The sequence below is a fragment of the Peromyscus californicus genome, unplaced genomic scaffold (assembly GCF_007827085.1).
Source record: "Peromyscus californicus insignis strain IS unplaced genomic scaffold, ASM782708v3 Scaffold_4__1_contigs__length_199733344, whole genome shotgun sequence".
Classification (NCBI taxonomy): Eukaryota; Metazoa; Chordata; class Mammalia; order Rodentia; family Cricetidae; genus Peromyscus; species Peromyscus californicus.
Window position 1 is genome coordinate 157,893,697 of NW_026294562.1, and position 12,917 is coordinate 157,906,613.

General features: G+C 41.9%; 1 long non-coding RNA gene across 1 annotated transcript in view; it reads right to left on the reverse strand.

Annotated features, from left to right (window-relative positions):
• Positions 1–2,725: 2,725 nt before the first annotated feature.
• The window catches only part of LOC128095685 (uncharacterized), a 125,277-nt gene continuing 115,085 nt past the window's right edge, over positions 2,726–12,917 (reverse strand). Inside the window, exon 3 of the long non-coding RNA XR_008213303.1 lies at positions 2,726–2,900. This is a non-coding gene — a long non-coding RNA (uncharacterized LOC128095685). The remainder of the gene's footprint in view (positions 2,901–12,917) is intronic.

Sequence of the window (12,917 nt, forward strand, 5' to 3'; positions counted from 1 at the left end):
CCAACACCAGTTGTTCTCGGTACTTTGACCAGTTTTGGATTTCTGTAATGGTCTCCATCTGCTGCAAAAAGAGAGCTTTTTTTGACAAGTGAGGAAGAATCACTCCCTAATTGGTTATCCAATACCAAATGGTAAGCCCTGAAATCACATTCATATGAGTAACACTAAATGGACTCACTGGGTTTTATTATGTGCACATAAATATATAACAATAGTGATTAAAGAAAAAGAGGTCATAAATTGGAGAGGGATCAGGGGAACACAGGAGGAATTGGATAAAGGAGAGGAAAAGGGAGAATGAGGTAAATATTGAACTCATATATGGAATTCCTAGAGTGCTGTGGAACAATCCTTTTCTACATTATGAATATGTATTGTTCTAATTGGTTTAATAAAATGCTGGTTAGCCAGTAGCCAGGCAGGAAGTATAGGTGGGGTGACCAAACTAAGGATGATGGGAGGGAGAAGGGTGGAGTCAGGAGTTGCCAGACAGACACAGAGGGAGCAGAAGATGAACATGCTGTGCTAATAAGGTACCGCCATGTGGGAAAGCATAAATAGAAATATGGGTTAATTTAAGTGTAAGAGTTAGCTAGTAACAAGCCTGAGCTATCAGTTGAGCATTTATAATTCATATAAGCCTCTCAGTGATTATTTGGGACTGGGCAGTCAGGACAGGAAATGTCCATTTACACTAAAGTAAATAAATAAATAGATAGATAAATAATAAATAAATAAATTGTACTTCCTCAGATTATCTGAAGTGTCATATGAATGCAGCATCCTCCTGCATTAAATTGATGCTTAAGTCAAAGCCTGTGAATAACCAATTTTAGAGCTTCAGAAATTCTAAATATAGCTTCTGATGAGTCTTTCATATGTTTTATTGTGATTGTCATGTATGCAATTTTATTTTGCAAATAATTTACTTGTAGAACATATTGTTTGAGCATCCACCACTCATACCTAGATATTCAGGCCAAAGACTTGTTATTTGTAGCCACAAAAAAAGAATGTATTAGCTACTTTTCTGTTGCTGTGATAAAACTCCACAACCAAGGCAACTCACGAAGGATAGAATTTATTTGGACTTGTGGTTCTAGAGGGGCAGAGTCTGCCGTGGCAGAGAACATGATGGCTGTGACTGGAAGCTGAGAGCTCACATCTTGAACCACAAGCAGGAAGCAGAGAGAATGAATACAGAATGGAACCAGTCTTTAAACTCTCAAAGCCCTCCCCCAGTGACACACTTCCTCCAATAAGGCCACAAACCCCTATCCTTCCCAAACATCATGAGTAACTGGACATAAGCATTCAAATGCTCAAGACTCCGGGGGACATTGATCACTCATATCATCATCCCAGGGGGCAAGATGCGAGGAGAGAAAGGTAAGTTGGCCGGTACCTCAAGCCCATGCTGGTCCCTGTCCTATGGCCGCTGCCAGTGCCACTTGCTGCTTCTCTGCTACTCTGTTACCATGACAACCTGAGCCCACAGCTACCAGAGCATCTGCCCCAGTCACACATGGGTGCTATGGTCCCTCCAGACTCCACACACAATACTCAAGTTCAAAGATGAAATTTATCAAGAATTTCACAAATGGCCAAAGGAGATCTTGGCAGACCATCCCCAGGCCCAGCATGTAGATTAAAGTCTTTATGGGTGTTATTTTAATTTTTAAAAATGTTTTTCACTTGTCAACTTGTTTATCTTAAGGTAAATCTATGCTGATCATGTATTTTTTATTTGTCTTTGTTCTTGAAGAATTTACATGTGTATACAGTGAAATATCATTATATCTACCATTTCCCACGCCCAGGGTGTATCCTTCAGTGTGTGGCCAGACAGAGGCTGTGTTACTTCTCTAAATTATCCCAGCAATGCAGTGAAGTTGGAATGTGTATACCATCTGAGAGGAGCCTGAAGCTTGGGACTTGACCAGATCCCACTTCTGATGAGCATCCAGGCCAGGGTGTCTCCCAGAGCCCCTCTATTCTCCTGAAGGTGAGCATGCACAGGCAGGGGATGCTTAACGAGGAATACTTAACGTGGACTCCGCGAGCAAATCCAGCTGGTCAGAGGTCAGGGCGGAAGCATGAGCCAGGAGCATCCTTCCCAGCCCAGAATGACGGTGGTCTTTCCCCTCCATCACGTGCTCAGCCACTGTTCCACACGTCCAATGGGACATGTTGATCTTCCCACAGCAGCATGCCCTGTTCATGGCAGCCCCCAGCTGCAGAGGAGGGGAGGGAGGCCCAGCTTCACCTTTGGCACTTCCCAAGCAGTGGCTCCTCCCTACCCAAGGTCAAAGTTAAGGTAAGCTATGACCCACAAAACCACCAGAGTAATTTCGGAATTCAGTTGCCCTGTGCTGGGAAATGTACACGTGTAAACAGTTGGCGCGCTGTATCTGTAGGTTCCACACTGATGTACTCAATCTGAAAACACTCAGGAAAAAAAGTCCAGAAAGTTCCAAAAAGCAAAACTGGAATTTGCTGCGCCCAGAGTGCTGTGCTGAGTCTACACAAAGGAAGCAACACGTGGGTGCTGTGCTGAGTGTACAAAGGAACCAAAAGATGGTTCTAACGTGTAAGGAGAGAGTGTGAGAGTTACTTGACAATACAGTGTCATTCTGTAAGAGGAACTTAGCATCTGTAAATGAGTTCCGCACGTGGTCTTGGAACCACTCCCCTGGTATGCTAAGGGACAATTACTCACGGGCACCTCCTCTGTCCATGGTGGATAGTTGGAGCGCTCAATCTTGCACAGACACCCATAGCAGCTGTGTCTTCATGGCTGCAACAGCGATGTTGTATCTGGCTGGCAACAGTTGTGGCAGGTCTCCACCTCCTCCAGCTCTGAAGTCCCTTCAGTCCCTCCTCTGTGGTGTTTCCTGGACCTTGTGGGAAGGAAATAAGGAGATGCCGACTTAAGGCTGAGCGCTCCTCAGTCCCTTACTCTTGGTGCTTTGACCAGGTTGGAGTCTGTGTTAACTGACACCAGGATGGCTATTTCAGTACAGGTGTACAACATACACTGATGAGATCAGGATGAGCGGCATTCCCACCTCCTCATCCTGTGTCTGGGGTTGGTGCCTTCATCTCTTCTCTATATGTATCTCCTAAATATACACAATTATTACGTTACTAAAACTTTAATGTTTAAAGATATGGAACTCCTACCCTGATTCAGTCATTACACTATAAATAAGTGTGTGTGTGTGTTAGGAGTGTGTGTGTTTATCACACTGTGCACATAACTGTACAATTAAAGTAGAAAGCTAATAAAATATTTTTTAAAAAAAGAATAGTAAGCCAGAGGTGGTGGGTGACTTCAGGGAAACCGTGTCTTCTGGACGCAACAGGGCAGTTACACATGTGAATGCATAACAATTATGACATCATGCACATGCTCTCCACAAGCTCAAGCCAGACAAAATCCCAGCATGGAGTTGGGACAGTGGACAGGAAGTCCCACCCCACAGTGAAGAGTTGTTGACATTTGAGAGCTGCTGGGAGAGGGAGAGTCCATTTTCTTTAAGGATTTAACATCTGGTGGGAGGACCACATTCCAGGCAGGTCCCACTCCTAAGAGTATTTGGTGAACAAAAATCAGACACAATAGGTTTGAAGGAAAATGAGAATGTGAAGTTGGGTGAGTAGAGAGGTGGGGTGGATCTGGGGGAAACTGGGAAGGGAGTGTATGTGATCTAAACACATTGTATGACATCCACAAAGAATTAATAAAAATATTGTCTATAAAAAAGAATAGTAGAGAGACAATAATAAAAGGGAAATGGGGTTAGGATGTGGTTCACTGGAACACTTGCCTGTCATGCAGGTGGCCCCAGGTTTAATCCCCAGCAGCACCAAAGAAAAAAAATGAAAATTAAATCTTTCTTAGGGGAACACGAGGGTAGAAGTCTTTATGGTGGAAAAGATTCCTGGGAACAAAACTATTACCTAGAAGACAGTAAGAAAGGATAGACTTAAATTTCTTATAAACAGAACAAAGCCCTTTAAACAACCGAGCACAAAATGGAAATGAGCTCAGTGTCTCCATGGAAAGATTTGGTTTGGGTCAAACACGAAGTGCAGGTTTTTGATCTTGTAAAGGAGCACACCTACAACAAAATGTTCTGGAAAGTTGAGAAAATGCATTCATACATTTATTCATACAGCAAATAAATATTAAGGCCTTCCTCTGTGCCAGGAAAAGTGATGAGCATACACTTGCCAGACAAACACAAACAAAAATAAATCTGAGTTGATAAAATGAATATTTAACAAGGTAGACAGTGGTCAATGTGAATCTTCCCCCTATCAAGCTTTACCAGGTACAGAGAGCAAAATTTAAAGGACCTAACCAACATTATTGAGAAATCTAATGATATATATGTATATACTATATACATGTGGATATACAAAATATGTTCTACTCAAAGGTCCAACGTCATATTTGAGCAAAATGAATTTGACCAATAATATCAATAACCTTGAATATATGTTCATTTTACAATATAAAACGTGTAAGATAATATACTCAGTATCCATACTGAACATAACAATATCGTTAATAAACTCGAACACTCTCATACTTACACACATACCTCTCAAAACTTTACCCGAAGTTGGATATGGTAGCCACTAACCACAAGTAGCTAATGTAACTGATTATAGTTAAATAAACTAGAAAGTCAGGTGTTTAGTCTCACTGGTTATGTTTGTACATCTAGTCAATGCCGTTCCAGTCAAGATAGATGCAAAAGAGTCTTGTCATGGCAAAAGTTCTGTTGGACAATGAGACACACAAAATGCAGCTGTAAACTCTATATAGCACTTGGAGAATTTTCATATGCACCAAAGAAGAACCAACTTTTTAAAAATTTAATTGTGATGAATAATTAAAAATCACAATCTAAGCACAAGATGTATTCATTGCCACTGGTATGTCATTGCTTCTAGTCCTCTCAGCAGACACTGCTGAGAAATATGAGGATGTGTAGTCACACTATACAAGCATATTTATTTCAATACTATTTCCATATCTAGATATGGGACATAGGTAGATAGAGAGATGGATGGATGGGTGGGTGGATGGGTGGGTGGGTGGGTGGGTGGGTGGGTGGGTGGATGGATGGATGGATAGCTGGATGGGTGGGTGGATGGACAGGTTGTTGGGTGGGTGGATGGACAGGTTGTTGGGTGGGTGGGTGGGTGGACAGGTTGTTGGGTGGGTGGGTGAGTGGGTGGGTGGACTGGTAGACAGATCCACACATGTAGACATTAAAAACCATGATTTAAACTGTTCCATTGGACCCCACTCCAGTGCAACAGGATGCATTTTTAACTGCTTCTTTTCCACATTTCCACAACAATTAGAAACTAAGATCTCATCATCATCACTATTTGGATTTATTTGTTCAGTCATAAAACTTAGAGAATATGTATTCACAATTCTAACCCATTACCAATTATAAGAAGGAAAACTGCTAAAAACAAGATCAACTAAGGATCAGGTTTTGTTTATGTCTGGTTGGGTGGTGTTGGTTAATCAGTTGGTTGATGGGAAGGTTGGTCGGTTGGTGGTTGGTTAGTTTTTGTTTGACTAGTTGGTTGGTTCGCTTGCTCATTGATTAGTAGTTTGTTTGGTTAGTTGGTTGGTGAGCTGGTTGAGGTTATGGTTGTTTAGTTGGTTCATTTGTTAGTTAGTTGCTTGCTTCCTTCCTTTCTTGCTTGATTGATTGCTGGACTCATTGGTTAGTTGTTTGATGGTTTGGTTTGCTGGTTGGTTGGTTGGTTAGTAGTTGGTTAGTTGGTTTGTTTGTTGACTTATTGGTTCCTTGCTTCCTTGTTTGCTTATTTAATTGGTTGGCTCATTGGTTAGTTGTTTGGTGGTTTGTTTGGCTGGTTTGTTGATTGGCTCACTGGTTAGTTGGCTGATTGTTTGCTTGGTTGTTTGATTGTTTCATTAGTTTTGTTGATTGGTCGATTGATTGGCTCATTGGTAACTTGGTTGATTGCTTGCTTGTTTGATTGATTGGTTTGTTTATTAGTTAGCTGTTTGATTGTTTGGTTGATTGGTTTATTCTAGGTAGGGCTACTTAAAATATTTCTAAGCTGGGGCAGGAAAAGTATTAAATGAACCTGAAAGGAACATCTTTCTGTGCCAGAAAACAAGAAAGCATGAAAAGATTCATGAAGACATGCCAAAGGAGACAAAACCTAGGTTGAAAAGATCCACATTGTAAAATTCTAACCAATTTGAATGTTGAAATATTTTTATGTAATGACAGTAATAGACTAAAACCATGATGTCATAGGGCTATAAATTAATTCACTATTTTTAATTAAGGGGATAGAAATAAAAATTTGTAAGTAAAATAATAATTAATTTAGAATGAAGGATAGAGTTAGAAAATCATCAGCATATAATAAAACTAATGAGTGAATATTGATGAAGCATAAAGAATTTATACAGCATAAAACTATCTCCCCACAAATTAGCTATTGATTACAAAGGCAAGAAAAGAAATAGGTTGACATGTTGGTAACCAAATAATCAAAGATGAGAAAACCAGTGTTGCAACCAGCCAACACAAGAGCTACCTAACTGCACACAGTGAGGGGAGCACAATCCTGTTTACTAGTCATTTCTCCCAACAGAGCAGAAACCAGATCTATACACATGGGCATCAAGACGTGAGAGATGACTATTGGCTTATGCTCTTCAAGACTGAAGGGCAAGAAATCTGAGAAGGCAGCAAAGGCCAGCCAACTCAAGGCAGTACCTGAACCTGGACCATACCCCGCAGGAGAAAAAGAGCAACCATTAAGAGTCAATATTTGGCCGGGCGGTGGTGGCGCACGCCTTTAATCCCAGCACTCGGGAGGCAGAGCCAGGCAGATCTCTGTGAGTTCGAGGCCAGCTTGGTCTACAGAGCTAGTCCAGGACAGGCTCTAAAGCTGCACAGAGAGAAACCCTGTCTCGAAAAACCAAAAAAAAAAAAAGAGTCAATATTTGGATAAGCAACAGAATTGAAATATGGATTGTGGGCTAGAAGGGGAATTGTTCCTGTTTATTCACAAATGCTTAGAAAAAAGTATTAGTGTGCATAATAATGTTCACTAAGTATTAGCATATGTATAGTGATTATAAATATTAGTATAATTAGCATGCTAATTATATATACATATGTACATATACATACTAATCATGGGTATATACAGATAGAAAATAAATGAGGCAAATTTAAACAATTGGTAAAGGATAGTGGGAATTCCTCAAACCATTCTTATGACTAGTCAAAATTAGAAACAATAACAAAATAAACAAAACTTGAAAATAATTAACAATGTAAGCCTTTTAAATTCGAATTACTACTGGCTGTGGTGACACAATCCCATATTCCCAATGCTCAAGGGATCCCAGGTTGAAGCTAGACTGAGTGGAGCATGACCTTGTCTCAAAAAATGTTTTCAAAAGTTGAATTTGTAAATAAATTTAAGACTGAGTTTCTCAAATAAAAAAAAAGAACTATCAAGTCCAATCAGGGAATAAGGAAAAGGAACTAGAATAGAAAGAGCTGGATATGGTGGCACACTCCTTTAATCCCAATAGTAGAGATGCAGAGGCAGGAGAATCTGTGAGTTAGGGATGAGTCTGGTCTACAAGCGAATTCCAGGTCAGTCAGGGATACACAGTGGTTATTTCTCAAGATGTGAGCTCTCAGCTACTTCTCCAGTACCTGCCTACCTGCGTGCTGTCTTGCTCCCCACCATTATGGCCATGGACTCTAACCCTCTGAAACTATAAGCCCCAAATAAACTCTTCTATAAGTTGTCTTGGTCATGGTGTCTTATCACAACAAGAGAAAAGTAACTAAGACACCTAGAATTCCCCAGTGAGGGGTTGGGGGTGTGACTCAGTGGTAGAGCCCCTGCCTAGAATCTCCCAGTGAGAGGCTGGGGGTGTGGCTCAGTGGTAGAGCACCTGTCTAGAATCCCCCAGTGGGGGATTGAGTGTGGATCAGTGGTATAGCACTTTCATAACATATCCTTGATTGGATTCCCAGCATCAAAAAATAATTAATTAATTTAAAAATTATAAATTAAGAAGATTAATTAATTAAATAAGACAGACTTATGGGGAGGTGCGTTATGGTCTGGTAATACTATAAAGATAGTAGTTGTTAATTATTTTATGACATGAGTTCAGTTAAAATCCTTTTAGAAGGAAATACACAAAAAAGTTCTGAAAGATGAAAATTATAAGAGAGACATAGTATATCATCTATTAAAGCAAATTACAGAACTATAGCATTAAGGCTGTGAAAATGGCCAAGGGGGAAAATAGATATGAAAAAGTAAAAAAAAAAAAAAAATAAGCAATGTGTGTAAGAAGAATTCAAAAACCCAGCGAGCACACCACAAGCCTGTGTGCATCATTAGCTGCCAGAGAAGTGTAACTCGAAGAGCAGAAGGGGCTGGTAACAAAGCAGTTGGTGAAGAGGAGGACCTGGGGGGGGGGGGGACGGGGGGGGGGCTCGTCCATTTTGAATACCCCAGCAAATGTCTATAGCTCTTTTGGAAAGCTATAGAATAAGAGGTAAGCACTTAAAAGTGCAGCTTCAAAGGCTTTGCTGGGGATTGGAGAGACAGCTCAGCAATTAAGGGCTCTTTGTTGCTCTTCCAGAGGACCGGAGTTCAGTTCCCAGCTCCCACATCAGGCAGCCTACATCTGGCTGCAACTCTGCCTCCCTGGAATGTAAGTTCTCTTCAGGCCCTACACTGACATGCACAAACACGCACACACACACACACACACACACACACACACACACACACACACATAACTTTGTTTAAAGGCTATGAAAATGTACTCACCCCCGAAACACTTCTGTATAGCAGGCTCTCATGTCTTATAGACATAAGGCACTGAACACACAGAGAAGGTTTGTGGCTAAACAAAGACTCAGAGGGACGTACCCCTCCTGCCAGCCTGCACCTGCAGCATCTCCACTGTCCATCTCTCCTGCTGCTGTTCATTTTTCCCTCATCTGCTTCAGACAGTTTCCAGTGGCAAAGTTATAATTCATTCATTCACTCATTTGTTATGTGAGTAGAGAGTGGTCATAAAATGAAGATACCCCAACCGGAACACATGCGAAGGCTCTTTATCCAGAAACAGCTGTGTTGTGTTAAGGGAGTCAGTCTCTACCTCCTGTTTGGCAGACACTCAAAGGGAAACAAAGGGATGGAAAGCTTTTGCAAAAAAAAAAAAAAGTGAAGGCTTCAAGTTGGTGTGGGGAGGCTGTGGGCATGCTAACCTGTACTAGGTGCCCTGTGTGGTTGCTTAAAAGTACGTATTTGGCATTCTCCAAAGGGCATAAGTTGAAAGCCAGGAGCATAATTATGAACACTTCCAGTTATTAATTAAGCTGGGCCCACCGTTATACCACTATTGTTTGGTTTTCTAACCTGGTCCCTGAACTTGCATTTATCCGTGGAGACAACTGGTTCACTTCCTGTACCAGTTCCTGCAAATTGTGGGTTATAGGTTTATCTTTATGTATCTGTATGGTCCGCTGGTCATCTGCTTGTACAGTCAGTCTCCCATAAGCACAGGGGAAAATACTGGATAAAATGCTTAGTGCTAGTTGTCAATTTGACTGAATCTAGAATCACCTGAGAGATGGGCCTCTGGGTATGCAAATAGGGAATTAATGTGGATTATGTCAATTGACGTCAGAAGACCCATCTTAACTGTAGCTGCAACCATTTCCTGGGCAAGAGATCATGGATTGTATAAAATGGAGGCAGTAAGACAAACATAAGCATTCACTGTTCTCTGCTCTCTGCTTCCGGAATGTGGGTGCTATGTGATCAGCCAGCCATCTCCTCCTGCTCTGATGCCTTCCCCGCCATGGCGGACTGTAGCCTTCTGGAACCAGCAGCCAAAATCAACGCTCCCTCCCTCAAGTTGCTTCCGTCAGAGTGTCTTATCACAGCAACAGGAAGAGAAAAGAAAACACTGGGCTCAAAAACGTGTGTTAGTTATTGTGACGAGATGCCTGAGGAAGGCCACTTGAAGAGGAAAGATTTGATTTTGCTCACTGTTTTAGAGCATGGATGTATGGTTGAGCTGGCTCCATTCCCAAGGACCAATGGTGACTTGGAGCATAATGGTGGAGAGAGTGTGATCGGGAAGAGCTGTTCAGCTCCCAGCAAGCAAGAAAGACAAGGAGGAACTAGACACAAGGTGACTGTGTGAAGGCACACGCCCAGTCATCAACACTGTCCGGTCAGGCCCAGCTTCCTACTTCCCATCACCTCTGAATAATGGCATCGAGCTATGATCAGTTCAGAGTCCTCAGGATCAAATTGATTCTCACTAGTCCCACCAGCTGGAGACTGAGCCTTCAGGATGTTTTGCAGGAAGGACATCTTGCAGCCAAACCTTAACAACAAAGGTGCAGGAAACACATTGCCTGTCCACCCAAGTAGATTGTGCTCTGGTAGAAAAATCACCCTGTTATTTCATGGAATTTCATGGATCCTTAGCCATGTTCCATGGTAGGAAGTCCTCTCTTCTTGTCTACCCAAGAGTGCATTGAGCTTCGGCCAAACCCATATCCTATTATCAGGTTCTACAGGACCCTTCTGTGCTTGGTTCTTGTCAGCTCCTTCGCAGTGTCTTCATCACTGCAGACAGCGATGGCCGTCCAGCCAGTGGGAGAAAACAGCTCCCCCTAGCTGCAGACAGTAAGACCGACAGGGCCGAAAGCGAGTTAATATTTCCATGTGTCTGCCACTCCAAATTATGTCAGCAATTTAAAAATACTTCTTCTGTGATTGGAAAGATGGCTCAGCTGTGAAGAGCATTGGATGCTCTTGAAGAGGACCAAAGTTCGATTCCCACATGCTAATTCATAACCACCTATAACTCCAGTCCAGGGGATCTATCACCTCTTTTGACCTCCACAGGTATACAAACATAAATTCAGGAAAACATTCACACACATAAAAAATAGTAGTAACATATAGTCCTTCCTGAAATCAGAGAAAGCATTTTCTATTAGTCTATTAGTCTGAACCCATTTGCCACCACCACTTAGAGTCTTGATTAGCACATTTTCCCTTACATTTTAATACATGCTGATTCCTACACGGAAACTACTGAAACTTTGGAAAGTGCTGAAGAGTAGAGAGAGGTTCTCAAGACACACAGACTGCAGGGTGTCCATTTGTTTTAACGGTGAGTTTGGGGAAATTCGAAATTGTATCAACACAGGCACAGTCACTGTCTCCAAGTGCTCTGAGTGCCACAGCCCTGCATTTAAACAGTAGATCTAGAACAAACAAGGAAAGCCCAGTGACAGCCAAGACAAATTACCTGAACTCCTGTCACTTCAACTCTGTCACCTGAAGTGGGCACTTGAAAGTTCATTTGTGTTTAAAATTTAAAACAGAGCAAACTCCGTGGTGTTACATTTTTGTTTGATTGGTATGAATTTTAGTTCATACATGATTTATGGAATTTTAATAGTGTCTTTAAGATTGAAATTCATTATTTTCAATTGCTAATCATTCACAAACTAGGAAAGAATAGAGAGACTTTTACAGTACTAGCACACTTTTGTACTTCTATCCAGATAAGGTTAGAAAATCACAAATATATTTGTGAACAACTACAATCAGTTTCAAACAAATCACACTGACACACCAAGATTTGATATAGCTCTTTGAGCTGCAGGTGTGCCTCCAGGGCTCTACCACTGAGCCACACCCCAGCCCCTCACTGGGGGATTCTAGGCAGGGGTTCTACCACTGAGTCACACCCCCAGCCCCTCACTGGGGGATTCTAGGCAGGGGTTCTACCACTGAGTCACACTCCAGCCCCTCACTGGGGGATTCTAGGCAAGAGCTCTACCACTGAGCCACACCCCAGCCCCTCACTGGGGGATTCTAGGCAGGGGCTCTACCACTGAGCCACACCCCCAGCCCCTCACTGGGGGATTCTAGGCAGGGGCTCTACCACTGAGCCACACCCCAGCCCCTCACTGGGAGATTCTAAGCAGTTGTCCCACCATTGAACTATAACACACACAGCAACACTTAGGTGGTTTGTTTGCTTGCTTGCTTGCTTCTCTGCTTGTTTGAGACAAGGTTTCACTCTGTAGCCCAGGCTGATTGGTATGCACCCAACTCCTGATCTTCCTGACCCTGCCTCCTGAGTTCTGGGATAACAGGTGTGCATCACCATGTCCTGATTGGTTTCTTAAAGATGAAAAGAAATTAAAGTTTTCACTGAATTATCTTGATTTATGATAATTTGATATTTTAGTGATGTTTCAACTAAGGGAACCCTTTTAATGGGATCCTAAAATAGGTATGCCAAAATGGTTCTCACACTGAAAGCTTTTCCTAACTATTTATTTATCTGTGATTTAACATGAATGAGTCACTTGGGAATTAAGAATAATCTAGAAGCATTCTTCAATCAGCTCTGGGTGAGAGCAGCTTGACACATCTGGGTAGGAAGAGCAACAAAGACTAGCAGATCTGCGTGGGCCAGGGCTCAATGGGCAGCTGCAATTCACAGTTTCTACAACTAGTGTGTGGGAATGAGCTTGTCTGCATGAACCAAGTTCATGCTATCAGTCGCCATGTGGGGTTTGGCTTTTTTTAGTATAGTAATGTTTTTCTTCTAACATGATTACATATATATAAGTCAACAAAGGAAATTTTATGTTTATTTTCTTATCACTATCATTATTAATCATGTGTGTGCATGTGTATGGAAGCCAAGGGGTCAACCTGGAGGATCAGCATTCAGGTGTCATCTACTTCGGTTTTTTGTTTTTGTTTGTTTGTTTGACTTGTGAGGCACAGTCTCTTCATTGACCTGGGAATTA